Source organism: Ursus arctos, unplaced genomic scaffold (genome assembly GCF_023065955.2).
Source record: "Ursus arctos isolate Adak ecotype North America unplaced genomic scaffold, UrsArc2.0 scaffold_5, whole genome shotgun sequence".
In the NCBI taxonomy this organism is placed as follows: Eukaryota; Metazoa; Chordata; class Mammalia; order Carnivora; family Ursidae; genus Ursus; species Ursus arctos.
This window is the reverse complement of record NW_026623067.1, coordinates 89,386,565-89,404,107: the sequence shown is the minus strand read 5'-3', so window position 1 is coordinate 89,404,107 and position 17,543 is coordinate 89,386,565. Positions and strand designations below refer to the sequence as shown.

Sequence of the window (17,543 nt, the reverse complement as noted above, 5' to 3'; positions counted from 1 at the left end):
CAGCTTGTTGTCTTCCACTAAATAGTCCAGAAAGCTAAAAGTTATAATTCCATACTTCCTTGCAATTAGAATGCAGCCATGTGACCTAGGTGCACCCAATCAGTTGGCCCTGGAGGAGAGTTGAATATTAAAATGAGAAACTTGAGGCTGTGGCCTTGGAAAGACAATAGTTTTGTTTTTGTTTTTGTTTTTAGGATTTACCTGTTTATTTTAGGGGAGGCAGAGGGAGAGGAAGAGAGAGAGAGACTCTCCCCAGACTCCCTGCTGAGCAAGAAGCCCACCCTTGGGCTTCGTCCTATGACCCTGAGATCATGACTGAACCAAAGTCAAGAGCCGGACCCTCAACCGACTGAGCCACCCAGGCACCCCTGAAAGAAAATCGTTCTGATATGCACAGTTGAGTTAGAAGCTAATTTTTCTGGATTTGCTCTGGTAGAAATTGTGGTGTTCATATGTAAGCATGCTCAGTGCTAAGTTTGAGGCTGCAGTTGCGTTGGTTTAGTAGAACAGTCTATGGCATGAACTGGGCATTTTTTCTACCCTCATTGTTCCTGGCTAGTTAATATCCAAGCCTGCATCTCTAGCCCTCCTGGAGATTTGTGAACTACCAAAAATCCCTTCTGTTTCAACAAATCAGAGTGTTCTCTACTGCTTATAACCAAGAATTCTGCATGTGTTTCTGTGAACCAGTTACATAAAGATTCTCTCCCTGATCTTTGGTGTGTTATAGAAACAGAGATGTACATTAAACACACACACACACACACACACACACACACACACACACACACACACCATGTCATTGAAATTGTGGAGTTAAAATGAAAAAAGCGTAGGGAGATATGGGAAATAATGGGGTCAAAGTTTGTAGCTACGGCCCTGCCCTATTCTCTTATCTGAAATACTCATCAAACTGTTTGCAACTGAGAACAAGAGGGAGAAACAAAGGAGCTACTTGCTTCAGTGTGAGCATTACTGGCTGGGTCTCTTCTGAAAGTACAGAGGAGCTCTGAGCTTTATTTTTTATCCATTAAGTGTCAAAGGATCTAACATTAATATTCATGAGCATGTATAATAGAATAATAGAGCAGTTTCATGCAAAGCAAAATTAGATTCTGCATGATGACTATGTAATATACACACTTCTTAGCTGTAATACAACATCATGTCCTCAACTCTGACTCAGATAGGAAAGAGTTAATGAGGAGACTGCCGTCTCTTCTCTGATTACGAATTAGCTGAAGCACAACATCCATGGGAAAATAAATAATATATGTAATGCCTTTGATGAACTGTTCATAGCACTTTACATAAAGATTTATCTTATTCCTTTTCTATTTCATGGAATTAATTTATTTTAATTAATGTACACCCTATGCACTCAAGGTTATGTAACTGGAACACAAGGTGCTAAACTTACCTGGAGAAGACTGTAAATAGTAGGTGCAAAAATTATGTGTAGAATCCTATACACCTTTGAAATATGAGACCCAGCTTTGATGAGCTATCTGACCACACTCAAATATGGAGTGTATGTAGTAGCCTTCACATAAAAATTCTGTTAAACTCCCTAAAAGGATTATATGTTCACCAATTTTAACAAGTCTGCCCACCCATCTATCTGTTTCTCTACATAGAAAGCACGGTATACTGGAAAGAACATAGGCTTTGAAATCAAGTAGAACTGTATTTGCATTCCACTGCTGCCGTGATCATGCTCTGTGCCGTGATCATGTTACTTAATTCCTCAGCACATCATTGCAAATTGAAAGAAATAATACCTACTTTACAGGGTTTAGATGTTAATATTATTTCTTTTCCCTTTTCCCCTAATTGCTACCCCCACCTGTGGCCCCTTAGACTTTCTATAAGATAAACGTTCATTTCATTAATCTATTAACCAATTTTAAAAAGTAAATACATGCATGCATATGTTTATTTATACGTATAGATACATGACACCCTAAAAGTAGGATCGTAAAATACTTAAAAATGCACTTGTAACTAGGAAACATCTACTAAGAACATTATTGATTTCGTTCCTGCTTCTCATCTGACTTCACAGAGTAATGATTTTATTAGATTAAGTAAGAACCTGAGATTTTTTACTCAGAGACCATATTGAATTACTCTGGACTCTGCCTAGGAAATGTAAAAGCATAAGAATTAAGTGATATTTTGAAACTCAAAAACTTTATCTGTGATTAACAGACAAATTAGACTATAATCTTGTAAAGAGAGCTCAGCTCCGATAAATAGACATTTTTCATTAATAATGGAATTGTAAGTAATCCTGGTTAATGAATGGGTTTATATATGTCTGATTATCAGTTTAACAACATGACACACATTTGGACATACATGGGATATGTAATGCTTTTATTGAACTTTCTAGCATTCTATTTTAACAATTAGACATTCTCCTACCTTAGAGAAAAAGTGTATTAGAGAAAAATAAAAGAATACACATGAGTGTTGTAACAGGTTAGTTACAGTCATTAGGGGACAGAGCTACATTGAGTAGTAGATAGACAGGGATATATGTGAACATAGTTTTCAGTTTTATAATTTTTACTTAATTCTTTTTTTCTTTTTAGATTCCGGTTCTCTGCTGGTGCTCTCCATCTTGTCATCTATTTTTTGTGCGTCCTAATGGCAAGTATTTTAAAGTCTGTCTCATAACTATAATATCTGGACGTTCTGTGGATTGGTTTCTATCATTACTTTTTTTCCTATTGATTTTGACTATTTGATCTTGTCCCTTGGTATGGCTAGCATGTTTTTATTATCGTTATTACATGGTGGACAACATCTATGGAAGGTGTAGAGAGAATTTCAAGCTCTGAATGATTTTATGTTCCCACAGAGAGTATTACTTTAGATTTTGGCAGGCAGGCAGAATAAAGGCAGATCCACTTAATCCAGGCTGTTAGGAAACAGATAGGAAGCCGTGTTTAGTCTTTGTAAGGACCGGTCTATTTCGAGTCAGTCTTACTTCCAGCATGTAGCCTTTCACAAATCTCGACTGATAGTCTGGGAGTGTTTACTAGGGCCTTTCCACTTTTGTGGACCCTAAACTCTAGTTTTTGTCTCCCCACTTCCATGAAACTCTAAAAGCTCTGCTCAGCTTCTCAGTCTCAGCTCCTCTCTTGGTGTCTGCCACTCTGTCCAGCTTCCCAGCCTCTCAGATATCTACTGTAAGTTTATGAATACTTTAAAGGCAAAGCCAACCAAGTGTTGGGCTCCTTATTCTATACATTCCTTCTCTCCGGGATCTTGGACTCTTAAGTCTTCCTACATGGCTAGTTCTCTGATGCCTTCAAAAAGCTCATTTCCATTTTTTCCAGATTTTCTAGTTGTTTTCAGTGGGAAAGTTGGTCTGAAACAAGTTAATCCATCCTAACTGGAAGGTGCCTATGCTTCTGTATGTATTTTTTGATATATAGGCAACTCGCTAATACAGAGTTTGATGAACCAATTTTCAAGTTCATTGTGGTTTAAAAATAATAAAAAAATACACTTAAAATATATGTACAGAAAATATTCCAAGTATTTTCATAGTAGGAGAGGTTGTTGGTGCCATTTAGAAAGCAACATAAACTACATAATATTACTATAACATGGGATCATTCTCTACCTTCAAAAAACTATCTAAACATTCTTTCTCCTATAAACAGCTTCTTCTGAGTCTTAAGCCATAACCAGGCAAATAGTGAAGGCAAGAGGGAGCTCAGGAAGGGACTTCCAATTCCAGAGCTAGGACTAGGATGCTGAATGAATTAGGGGAGGAGAGAAAGGGACAAAAGGACACATGAAACTAGAGTTACATCTCAGCCCTAACTGCTTCCTGTTTTGATATGTTCAAAAAAAAAAAAAGCTCAGCTAAGAAATACCAATAACAGACATTTAAATAGAGTAACTGTTGGCATTTGTTTTTGTCAAGAAATTTCTTTGAAGTTTTCCATTCTTAAGTACTTCTTGAGTTGTTTCACATATTTGGATTCAGATTTAGAAGTATAAGTGTATCTCTAAATATGATCACATTAGTGACTTTACGATTACATTAAGTCTATTTTAGAACACATTTGTAAGTTTTTCTTTTTTCATATATACATGCAGAATTTAAGGAACTCATTAAAGCCAAAGAAAGGAGTTGACTTTTTTAAAAGAAGAGGTATGACAAAATGAAACTAAAAATATATGTATCAGAAGCTACATGCCATGCTTCACAGTTTTGAGTGAGTCATTAGATCAGTGTCCTAATCACGGCTATAAAAATAATGTAACAGAGAAAGCACATGAGTCTACCAGGACTGCCACACTGTACAGCTCAGGAGGCACCGAGCATGGGCTGTGTGCATGATGCTTTCTGAAGTATCGTAGGGCAGAAGCCCTACATCTGGTCTGTTGGTTCTTAGTCCTAACTATCTGTCAGAATCCTCCAGTGAGCTTTTCAAAAACATTGACTCCAGACCTGCTAATTGGAATCTGAAAGGTTGAGACCCAAATATCTGTCTATATGTTTAAAAGTTATCCCTTTGTTTTTAGCACAGCCAAGTTTGGAAACTTCTGATCAAATTCATTCCCACCTCTGTTTCTAAAATGCTGTTACAGATTTAGACTTTCTTGTCCTCAGACATCACCTTCAATTAATGGCTTTTTTCATCTTATCTCAATAATCCATTTTAATCCTTGACACCTTTTATCACAATAAAATTTTTATAGCTTATCTAATAACATTCTGCTGGAAATTAAGCTTTTCTTTAGTCTTTTAATAAAACAATGAAGGAGGACAGATCACACTTCTATATTTCTTATTTTTAAATATAAAATATTTTAAATATGTACAAAATCACATGTGTATAAAATTTCCATCTGTTATTGTATATTTATCTATTCTTTTATTTCTGTCCAGGTTTTTCTTTTTTTTTTTTTATAGTTTGTAAGTTATATAAGAATCTAGAAATATATCTTCATGCTGAAGTAACCTTTCTAAAGAATAAATTTGGCTTTCTTATTTCTACTAATACTGCCTACTTAAATCTGTACTTGTTATTAGTACAGCTACTTTAACTTTTTTTTTAGTTAGTGTTTTCATGGTATATCCTTTTCCATCCTTTTATTTTCAAATTTTCAGATTGTTATATTAATATTTTTATAGAGTCTGAGAATCTTAGGTGTTTAATTGGAAATATTTAGACCATTTACATATAATGGAATTATAATATATTCAAGTTAAATCTATCACTTTACTATTCTTGGGTATTATCTGTTTTTTGTTCTTTCTTTCTTATGGGTTAATCAATTATTTTTATCATTCTGTTTTCCTTAGTTTATTGACTGTACATTTTTTTTATTACTTTAGTGTACTGCAGATACTATGAAAGGCACTTTGACTTATTAGAGTCTGTCATAAGTTAGTAATTTTAGCACCTCTCAGACAGTAGAAGGAGCTAATAATACTTTAAATCCATTTACCAACCTTTTACCTTTTTACTATTATTGCTATGTTTTTTCAGTTTATATAATTTTAATGTCACAAGACATTACTGTAAGTGGTTTAAACATCTATATTCATTTAGATCAATCTTCTTAATCTTTCTGGAGTTCTTCATTCTTTCATGCAATACTGTGCATCCATGCAGGATTATTTTCCTGTTGCTTAAAGACATTTTTTTTGGTATTTCTTTCTATGTGGGCCTGTTGGTAATGAATTCTTTCAGTTTTTATTTATTTGAGAAGTCTCTATTTTTCATTCCAAAATTCTTTTTGAAATAAATGTTTTTAAGAGATTTAAAAAATAATCTTTTGGACAAATGTTTTTACTGAATATAGGATTCTTTTTCTTTCAGTTTTAGTGAGATGTAATTGACATACAGCCCTGTATAAATTTAACGTGTACAGCATAATGCCTTGACTTACACTGTGAAATAATTATCATAATAAGTGACATTATCACCTCATACAAATACAAAAAAAGGTTTTTTTCCCTGTGATAAGAACTTTTAGGATTTACTCTTTCAGAAATTTTCAAATAGGTGGCTCAGTTGCTTAAGTGTCTGCCTTTGGCTCAGGTCATGATCCCAGGGTCCTGGGATTGAGTCTGCACATTGGGCTTCCTGCTCAACAGGGCGTCTGTTCCTCCCTCTCCCACTGTCCCTCCTCCTCCCCCTGTTTGTGCTGGCTCTCACTCTCTCTTTCTCTCAAATAAATAAAATCTTAAAAAAAAAAGAAATTTTCAGATATAACATAACAGCAGTTTTAACTGTAGTTATCATGTTGTGCATTATATCCCTGGTACTTATTTATCTCATAATTGGAAGTTTGTACCTTTTGACCACTTCATCCAATTCCTCACCTACCCTCTCTCTGCCTCTTCTAGAAACCAAAAATCTGATCTCTTGTGTGTTTTTAGATTTCACATATTAGTGAGAGTCATACAATATTTGTCTTTCTCTGACTTATTTCACTGAGCATACTACCATCAAGGTCCTTCCATGTTTTTGTAAATGGCAGGATTTCCTCCTTTTTTGCTGCTGAATTATATTCCAGTGTGTGTGTGTGTGTGTGTGTGTGTGTATACCATAATTTCTTCATCCATTCATTTGTCAATGGTCACTTAGGTTATTTCTATGTCTTAGGTATTGTAAATAATGTTGTGTGTCTTCCTATTGCCCCTTTGAAGGCCATGTGTCTTTTTTTCATCTAGGTGCTTTTAAAATTACTTTCTTTGTCTTTGATTTTCAGCAGTTTCACTCTATTGTGACTAGATGTGGTTTTCTTGACTTTGTGTTGCTTGGGGCTAAATCTTCTTGGATCTGTGGGCTGATATGTATTTTCTGTTCATTTTTCTGTGTATGCTTCAGTTTGGGTCTTTTTTAACTGTTCCATCTTCTGTTACTGTGTTCTGTCTGAACTTCAAAACCTAGGCTTTGCTTTCTTTATTTCAGTGATAATATTTTTCAGTTTTAGAATTTCCATTTCATTTTTCATATTTTCTCTGGTGAAAAATTAATCTTCTTTTCCATTTTCTTCAACATATTTATAATAGTTTTTAAAAATATTTTTGTACAATAATCCTTGTATGCCTGGTAATTTTCTTTGATAGCTAAGGCTTTTGGTAAAGTTATATGGGTTGTAGATAGTTTAATCTCTCTACAGAGAAGATTTACTTTTCTTCTGGAGAGAAATTAGAATAAAATGGTGATCTCAATCCAGTAAAATATGGAGATGACCTGAGTTTTAGGCTTGTCAATTTCCAATTTCTGTTATTACTAGAGCATAGGCTTACTGGTTTCTCAACTGTCAATTGAAAATCTGGATTTTTAATCAGCTATATCTTCCTTGGTAGACCCTGGACTGAAATTCTTGTCCCTGTAGCCTATAAGACTGTGAAATCTGTGGTATAGCAGGTATCTGCTTGGTTGTTTGTTTTCCAATTTTTCCCTCACACGGTTTCATATTTGGCGAATGCTCAAGGGTAAAACTCAGGTACCTGATGATTGGATTGACTTTTCTAAGGTCCTTTGGTAGGTCCAAATCCCTTCTGACAGCCTTAGTTCCTTTACTCTTCTACACACCGTTTTCCTTCTCCCTAGTTTACCACATTCTTTTCACTCCTTTCAATAATCTCCATACTCCCTGTACTGACTTCAAAGCCTCTCTATTACTCCTTTCATACTCAATATTCCCCAGTTCCTACTACCTACTTACCAGCATCTCAGTGCCCAAAGACCAACCCATTTTCTCTCATTAACTGCTAAAGGAATTTGCCTTTCTAATTCTTTATACATACCCCCATTTCCTTTAGTCCTTCCAAGTCTCTTTGGCCATTTCTTTAAATCCCAGTCTTTCCCAGCAGATAATGAGGGGGTCGTTTAGCGTCAGTAACCCCCCCCCCCCACCAAAGTCCTGCAAAGTAGTTAGCACTGTCTGATAGATTGTAGCTGTTCAACAAACATCTTTTCTTTGGACAAGTCAGGGAAGAGCAGACAGTGTAGATTTCTAGGCCTGGGGATCACTTTAATTCTAATATTTCTCAAAGATGAGCAGAAATCATCCAAAAAGGAAGTTATGGAAGGCAGTGGAAAGGAAAAACATTTTTCCATCTTCGCCTTTTCTTGAGTATTAGGCTCTTGGAATGGTAATTATTTTCACTTTATTATATCCCATAATATATCCTGATACAAGAATGAATATGAAATCTTGTTTGAATGTTTGCCTGTTCCTTGTGTCTTGATTAAACATTTGAAAATTTGTAAGCCAGAGGTAAGCCAGAGACTTAACTTCCTTTGAATAATTTTCTTTTCTTTTACTGATCATATCTGCAGGTGTTCAGTGTTCCAAGTAAACACATCAAATAGTATAAGGACATTATATTTGCATAACTGAAACCCGTGTTTTTTGATTTGCACATGACTGTCAGTCTTCCACAGAATTCCCAACCAAATACTTCTGCAACAAAGAAAAACTGGCTGAAGGTGTTAAGACTCTCCCTTTTTTATCCAACATTTACACAGTTTTGTACTATAACGGTTAATGTGTGTTCAGAACTCTTATAAAATTATTTAAGGAGATACACACAAAAGCATAGGAAAGGCAGATTCCCCATCTATGGAATCTCGAATATATCAGATATGAAAAGAATTAAGAAAGAGTATTTCCAGTTTCCCATGCTTATGAATATTAGTTCTCTGTTTCCTGAGAGGATGGTGAGGTAAGTCAGCCAGGAAATTGTTAATATGACCACTCCAAACAAAACTCTGCAGTATGTTGTTTCAAAGTGACCTCTCTCCCTCTCTCTCTTCCTCTCTCTCTCTCTGTCTTCTCTCCTACTTTCTTCCTGTGGTAACCATAACAACCAGCTCCTTTCAGAGAGGTAAATTACTAAAAACAGTATGATCCATACATCACATAATATGATCATCTATAAAGTATACTTTGGACAATGCTCATTTTTTACAGAAATTGGTTTTAAGGCTATGGAAATGTTCTAAAATTGGAGGTTAAAATAAAGGAAGAAAAATATATAGGTGTATCTAGAAAGTCAAATGGAGAAGACACATTAGAACATAAATGGTCAGTTCTAATTTTTAACCTGTTATTACTAACCATCAGGGTTTGGTACATAGTTTATCCTCAAACAAAACTATGAAGATGGCTAATTTTAGAAAAAATATTTTAAATGTAATTAAGAGTATTTATTAAAACTAACAATTTAAAGAGACTTCTTTGTGCCTCTAATGATACGTGCTATGTGCCTTAAAGAATATTGGACAGAAAAGTCAATAGGTGGAATTGCCACCAGGAGGCCAGTCCTGCCTCTCGCCAGCTAAATAACTTTGGGAAATCCTTTAACCTCCCTGGGCCTCAGAATTTTAATTTTTAAAATGAAGATGATAATGCCTACTTTATATGTTGATTTTCAAGGTCAAAGATTACTGCATATGATATGTGAATACCAACAGTAAAATCCCTGTAAGATGAAATACAGTATAGTAACTAAAAGCTAGTATTTGGGGTTAGGCTGGCCCAGGTTAAAATCTGTACTAACTATTAAATGCTCCAAATTACTTAACTGGTGAAATCTCCAGTTTTTTACCTATAAAATGAAAATGATTCATTCTCAGTTCTTAAGAAATTGTGTCACATGCAAAGTTCTAAATAAGATATCTTATTACTAATATTACACAAGTGTGATACTTATGCAGCATATAGTCTGTGTAAGTATAATATGCATATAGGAATGATGACAATGCAGTGGCCATCATTACTGCATTAGAACTACCACTCGCATTATATAGAAATGGTAGCTTTGAGTTATACAATCTGGGAAGAAGGCCCTGGAGAATGTTAAGTATTCAAAGTGCCTGGCATGGATATGACTTATTAGAGGAGGGAGGTAAAGATAAAGATTTGTTTTAAAAAACTTAAAAAATCTATCAATTTTAAGCCATTAGCTTAAATGAATTAAGTATGTTGATTATAATGTAGAATTGGATCTTGTTCTGTGTTAACAGTGATACCAAAGGAATTTTCCTTCACTCTCCCTTCTTAGCTATATTAACTGAAGAAATTAATGCATACCTATTATTTTAAAGCATTTTGATTTTCAGAGATAATATTGCTTGGCCTTTGCTTACGTCAAAGTAAATATTAAAAATAACTAGGCCACAGTATTTTACTTTAGAGTAGGATTTTGCAGAAATTTTTCAGGTATCAAACTGAGATGAAATAAGCTGAACTCAATTTAATCTAATTGAAAAACATTAGTCTCTAATTTTTTTAAAGTTATATTTGCCTTTTGTGAACTGATCATTGCTTCTCTGATCAGGGAAGATAAGACTGGAAAAGGATCAGATCCCTGACTCTCATTCTAGTTATTCATCATTGTATAGAAAACAAAACCCTTTATGTTACTCCCAGTAATTGGAACTAATAAAAATCACAAGCAGGTCTGAGCTTCAGTTTAGCACCGGTATCTCTGAACAGAGGCTTCACTAATGTCAAGAGAAGAATAAAAATCCTTATAGAACGAAAACTCTTAAACTCTTAAAACCAGAAAACTCTTAAAACCCTTTTGTTTGGAAGCCCTTTCTTCTGGATGAGATTGCACTTTGATGCTTCCCAGCCTCTGAGGCTGGACAGAAGGCTAAGACAGGTTCAGATGTAGGTAACTTGCAGGAAGAATTGCATGCCTAAAGGTTTCTATTTTGAGTGTATGTGTATGACAGGGATAACAAAGTCCTTGTTGAAAGAGATGAGGTCTGAGTTAGAAGACTCAAAAAGAGCACCGCCATCTTGAATTCTCCATGATGGGAGTACGAGTGACCACTGAGCAAGCACATAAAGACATTACTAAGCCGAGGTTGTAAACAGTACACGCGTAATGGCACATATCTTCACAGTTGTTTTCTCAGTGGTGCTCAAAATTCCGGTAATAGGAGGGACAAAATCAGAAAGGTTATTTTGAGTCTGGGTCTTGCAGAATAGTAGGACAAAGGTCAGGGGAACAGAGAGATTAAGGCTGATGGCAAGAGAGGGGTTGAAGTGAGGCATTTTGAATGTATACTTGTTAGAGTGGAAAATAATAATTAGTGGTATCTGAAGTTTGGGAAGAAAAAAGCAAAGGTTAAGGGACACAGGTCCAGTGTTCATTCCACACTATTGTACTGTTTTCCTCAACGATGTGTGGCTTTCTACTCTACAATTATTTCATGTAAGGCGGCTTGGCTTTCTTTCCCCAACGAACACCAAGAATCAATTCCTTCAATTAATTTACAGAGTATTGACCAGATAAGCCAAGTAATTTTCAATAAGTATGCAGTACTTGTAATGCACTTGAAAGAATTACTTCAGTTAACATTCAATCTTACCTGTCAACGTTGAAACATAATTATAGTGCTCACACAATTCAGTAACAATTTTGTACAAAAAATAAATAAAAGACTCAATATGCATGAAACTTGTTAAGAGGGAAACCATTTTTAGCAAAGCAAGATGCTCATTCATTCTTTGCAGGGATGGAGCAGCTTACAAAATTTCAGCACCAGAAATGATACAACACAAAGGCTATACTGTGGTCTACATGTTGAAAGTTATTTCTATTTTGTGGGATTCCTCCAAAAGAAATTGCATTTCACTGTTTTATAAAGGCAAAATGAAACTGGGCAAAGTTTTTCAGAGTTCTTCAGTAACAGAGATTCACTCAGGATATCTTAAATCAAATGCACGGTTGTTCTGACTGTACGAGCTGGCTAGACGTCGGGCATTACAGAGATGAGATGAGTTGTGGAGACTGGCTATGGGTCAGGGATGGAAAGGCGATTCACACGCCAGCACGGCGCTTGTGACCCGGTTATGCTGTTGCTCCACACCAGCAGAGGGTCATTAATTCCTGATTTTCACCTGCCACCAACCGCCTCACACTCTATTCTGTATAGTTTTCTGCTTTTTGTTCACAGCTTCTATCGCCTCCCGGGCTCTGCCCACGTGGCATATTGCTTGCTTTTCTCCTAGGTATCTGCTATTTCCTCTCTAACTCACACTCTCACTCTTTCTCAGTCTGCTTATATTTCTGTCTGGAGACTTAGCTGGCTAACTAGTACTGCATTCCGATCTTGCTAAGAGTTGGGTCTGATTGGTTCCTAGATCACTGTTGTCCATATTAGTCAGAAGTTGCCCCACAGGCTCCTTCCTAGATTCTAGCTCATCTAGAGATTGGCCATTACTGTATCAATCGTGAGCGCACACGCATGAACACGTGAACACACACCCCACCACGAACATGCACACAGACATGTACCAGGGCCAGTCAGCAAGGTGGCAAAGTTTATGCATATCAACATTACGGCTCTCGCAAATAAGTCTCCTTGGGGGAGGGGCTGTGGTGAAACTCCCTCCAGAGCGGGAGCTATGGATGTAGCAGGTGTTTTTAGGGTTGGTACTAAAGGTGGACCACAGAATCACAAATGAATGTACAGTTTTGTCCCAGTCCTGTAAATCTGGACCAAGGGGATTGGCCTAACTCAAATGGAAGATGCAAAGAGAAGTGGAAGGACCTAAGGGAAGAGTAGTAGGAAGAGGCCGTATGAAAATCGCCTTCCCTTCCTGAGGAACCTCCATCCTGTCTTCCAGAGTGGCTGCCCCAGTCTGCATTCCCACAGCAGTGCAAGAGGGTTCCTTTTTCTCCACATGTTCGCCAACACTTGTAGTTTCTTGGGTTTTTTATTTTAGTCATTCTGAGACGTGTGAGGTGATATCTCATTATGTTAACTTACTGGAATTAAAATTGGAAAAACGTTTTCGGTGCCTAACAGCCAGGCATAGAAGTTGAAGTTTGATTATGTAGTACACTAAGTGGCATTAAAAGATGTTGAGCAGTAAGTTGATGAAGGCAGAGTTTAAGAGAGGCCATCCAGGCAGTGGCACAAAGGATGGAGAAAAGAAAGAGAAGCTGAAGAAGAGGAAGTCATTTGTAATTATAATTATAAAATAATCGTAATAATACCATACCACTTGGCAAATATTTCATGCCAGCACATACCACATTCTCAAAATATAAAGGTCGATCACGTGGCATGGTCCCTGCCATTATGGGGCTTATGTTCTGGTGAAAGACAGAAAAGCAACACAGCAATTACGATGTGAACAGTAAAGACTATCACCGGAAAAGTGTGTCATGTTACGATAGCACGTAAGAGGGGTATGAAACCCTGCCCAGAAGTTCAAGGAAGAGTTCCTAAAGGAGAATATTATCAAAATGGAGACCTGTGGGCTAAATCGAAATGATCCAAACAAAGGATGAGCTTGAGGGGGAAAGGGTGGGGCATTCAGTTCCAGCAGAAACGATAATTGCCGAACAAGAAAGGACAGAATGAAGCAGTTCTGCTTTTTACAGATTTATTTATTTATTTTACAGAGAGAGGGAGAGAGAGAGAGAGAGCACGAGCAAGAGAGGCAGAGGGAGAGAGAGAATCCCAACCAGACTGAGCACAGAGCCCCACACAGGGCTCGATCTTGAGACCCTGAGCTCATGACCTGAGCCAAAACCAAGAGCTGGATGCTTAACCGACTGTGCCACCGAGGCACCCCGTGGTTTTGTCTTGAACATGGAGTGTTCAGCACTGTGCTGGGAGCTGGAGGTAGGATTCTGAGTGAGAGACATGCCCTTCCCTCGTGGAGAACGACAGCGCAGGGGAGGGGAGGGCAGGAGAGCAATGGTAATAAGTACAGGAAATACTCTGACAGAGGACCTGAGATAATGACGGCTCACTGGGGGGACACGAACACAGTCTTGACTGTTACTTGACTGCGGTAGAACTTAGTGGCATTCTCATATATAACTAGAGGTCAGCCAGGTAAAGAAAAGAGAGAAGATTATTGCTCTAGGCAGCAGGAACACCAGGCGTGTGTGTCCAGAGGCAAGAGTGAGTATGAAACTATCAAGAAGTTGTAAAGCAGGAGAAAAAGTCCTCTCCATGCTCCCCGAAGAGGGAAAACCACACCCTACTTAATTGGATACTTGAGAATAAAGAGCTTTGTTTGGTTATAAACATGAGATTTTCCTCTTTTAAGCATTATCTTGGTGGATTAACTTCACTTGTGACCTATTGAGTCAATTTCTGTGGATAATTTTTTTTAACTTATAAAATGTGCATAGTAAAGAATGTCACAAATGTTTCCAAATTGTCCTTAAAAATCTATTTATCTATCTATCTATCTATCTATCTATCTACCTATCTATCTATTTTTAGAGCTCTTTCATTTTCTTTGGGGCTTCTAGTCATACAAATAACTTTTACTCGATTTTTTCAAACCTATCTAATAAAATTTACTTTCACCTTCTCTTATTTTTCTAAAAGTCATCTTTAAAAAAATTGCTATCTTAAAAGTGACAATTTCCTTGTTTAAAAAAATCAGCAAGGAGAGTTTTAAAATGAAATATATTGCATAAATTTTAAACCATTATAATAGGACAAAATTGGTTGAATTATTTTAATCCATACACATTTACATAATATTTGGTAACTTCCAGGCAAGATTCCTTCATGTTTATTAGTTACTCCTCAGAGTCATTCTGAAAGAAAGGTTAGGATTGTTATTCTCCAATGATTGAATAACCTGATGGAATGTAATAAAGTTAGTGATTTTTTTTCCATCTTATAAGAGAGTCTGCACTAAAATTCATCCTGGAATAAAGAATCTCTGACTTTCCAGTTGTTAACATCAAGTCAACAACTAAAAGGTATAAGGTGTTAGTTAGGATTTTATGCCTTTATTTCAGCTGAAATCTATAGTCAGATACATGAAGTTATTTTTTTAAGATAAATTAGGTTTCTTTTTTTTTTTTTTTTAAAGATTTTATTTATTTATTTGACAGAGATAGAGACAGCCAGTGAGAGAGGGAACACAAGCAGGGGGAGTGGGAGAGGAAGAAGCAGGCTCATAACGGAGGAGCCTGATGTGGGACTCGATCCCAGAACGCTGGGATCACGCCCTGAGCTGAAGGCAGACGCTTAACCGCTGTGCCACCCAGGCGCCCCTAAATTAGGTTTCATTGTCTTACATGCAGCCTTGTAAAGACATCAAAATTTGCCAGCCCACATTTTTTTTTTAAATAGACTTTCCAAGTAGCCAATTCCCCAGCACAGTCTGTTCCCTCTCCTCTAGCCAAATGCCACATCTAATCTGACCCTCCCTGGAGGTCCAGGGAGGACCAAGGCAGGCAGGTCTCTGCTTCAGGAAGCCTGATCTCTGAGGGTCTTCTTCCCTCGCAGGAAACCCGTCACTGAAACACATGAACCTACTCACACACTTACGTTGATGTCAGGCTTGCGACGCAGTGCACAGTTCGGTCCATTCCTGGAGGCAGGATCCAAAGGACCTATTCAAACTTATAATAGGGAAGAGCTGGTAATTTCCCTCCAAAAAATTTAAAAAAATAAAAAGAACAAACTTTTGGATTGGCACCAGAATCCACATAGTCAGGGCTAGAAGGCTTGAATTAAATGCTTGGTATCCTTCCCAAGTTGGACCGGGAATTCAAGGCTAAATGGATCTCCAAGGCTGGTGGTCGTAACAAAGATGCTGAGTAATTCATCCTCCAGCAATAACACTTGGTGAGAAACACCATTTCTTCCTTCCTCTCTCTTCCCCATATCCCTTGTCAAGGCTGCTCATGTGCTGTGTGGAATCGGGACATGCGACTGTGGGCGCGTTACTGCTCACTGAAGAGCACGGGGGTCTGGGCCTTCTCTGCAGTAGGCCCGTCATCCTCCTTGATGAAGTGCAGCACCTTTTTAGAGCCACATGAACCTCCCCTCTCCTCCTGTATGGAAACACGCCGGACAGCACAAAATATCGCTAGGCTGTCAAGGCTGTGTCATCGGACGTAGCAGTATCCATCTATGGGGACAGCTGGGTATGTGTGTTCTTTGACCCAAGGAGGCAGCTATGGGAATCTGTCCCTGTCCCTCGTGTATAGGCTTCTGCCTGTGCTTCCTTCCCCACCCCCAGCTATTTGTTTTGGAAAGTTTCAAGCCTACAACCTGAAAAAAGCATAATACAGTAACACCCCTGTAGTTTTCCTAGATTCACCTATTGTTAACGTTTTTGTCATGTTTGCTCAATCTCTCTCTTCTCTATCTCTGGTAATAAACACATGTTTTCCATTCAATCATTAATTCATTTATTTGCTATAGCATTTGAGAGCTAATATAGGCCTTGTAACATTTCAGCCCCAATAGTCGAATGCGTATCTGTTAAAAAAAAAAAAAAAAAGGACAAATCCTATATAAACATAATACAATTATCACAGTCAGGAAATTTGGTATTTATGCCATACGATTATCTAATGCACAGTTCTCATTTCGATTGCATCAACTGCCCCTAAGGAGCTTTTCAGTTGTTTCTGTTTCTTTTTTCTTTTTACAACCTGGCACCCAGTTAAGAACATGCATCACATTTCACTGTTGGGCCACCTCAGTCTCCTTTTTAACTAGAACAACTCCACGGCCTTTTACATTTTTTGAAGATCGCAGACCAGTTGTTTTGCAATTGTTCTTCCGTTTTGATTTGTCAGACTGTTTCCTCATGTTACTTTCAGGGCACACATGTCTTGCCAGGAATCCGATCCGGACGCTGCTGCATCCTCGTGCCTCCGTCAGGGGGCTCATACCTCAGAAGTCCCTGGATTCGTCCCTTCCTCTGTGTGGTGATGCTATTGGTTTGATACGTAGTTAGGGTCATTTGATTGTGCTTGCATTAAATTTTGAATCCCCACCCTTTACTTAACCTTATTACTTAACGTATAAAACATTAACATGGCCCCCAAATGAAAACTGTCGAAGACGATATGATTAGTGCAATCTTATCCCATTTTCTATAGCTTCCACTTTTCTCCTTATAGATTTCCCATATATAATAGATTTCTTTTTATACATAACGGATTTCATTAGTTTGATTATTCCTCCAGTACACACACACACTGTCTCCCTCTCATGCATCTATAACACGTATTCTAGTTTGTACCTTACTTTATTCAGTGCACCATATGTTCTAAAAATCACTCCATGGAAGTGATATAGACCTTCCTACCTGTGTTTAACCACAACGTAATACTCCATCGTGTGGCTGTCTCCTAGTCTATCCGGCTATCTCCAATGTTTGGGCATTCAGGTTGTTTTTAATACTTAGCTACTATAAACATGCAATGAATAACTTTGTGCATATTTTTTCTGTTTTGTTGTGGGTATAACTTTAGGGGAAAGTTCTAGATGTGGGATTGCTGGCTTGAAGAATAAGTTTCTATAAGGCTTTTTTCCTCTCCAGAGTTGTGCAATTTTGCATTCCCACCAGCCATGAGTTAGGGCCATTGCCTCTGTATTGTTAAGCTTCTAATGTTTTGCCAACTTGAGAGGTGAAAAATGGTTTCTCAATTTAAATCATATTTATCTTATTACAAGTGCAGTTGAACATTTTCCTTATGTTTAAGAGCTCTCTGTGTATACCTTTCATAGCTGCTCATGTCACATGCCCATTTT

The 17,543-nt window shown here is 37.4% G+C and overlaps 1 long non-coding RNA gene across 1 annotated transcript in view; it reads left to right on the top strand.

Moving 5' to 3' along the window:
• Positions 1-3,874, top strand: part of LOC113254996 (uncharacterized) — a 268,574-nt gene extending 264,700 nt beyond the window's left edge. Inside the window, exon 6 of the long non-coding RNA XR_008957588.1 lies at positions 2,598-3,874. This is a non-coding gene — a long non-coding RNA (uncharacterized LOC113254996). The remainder of the gene's footprint in view (positions 1-2,597) is intronic.
• Positions 3,875-17,543: the final 13,669 nt, after the last annotated feature.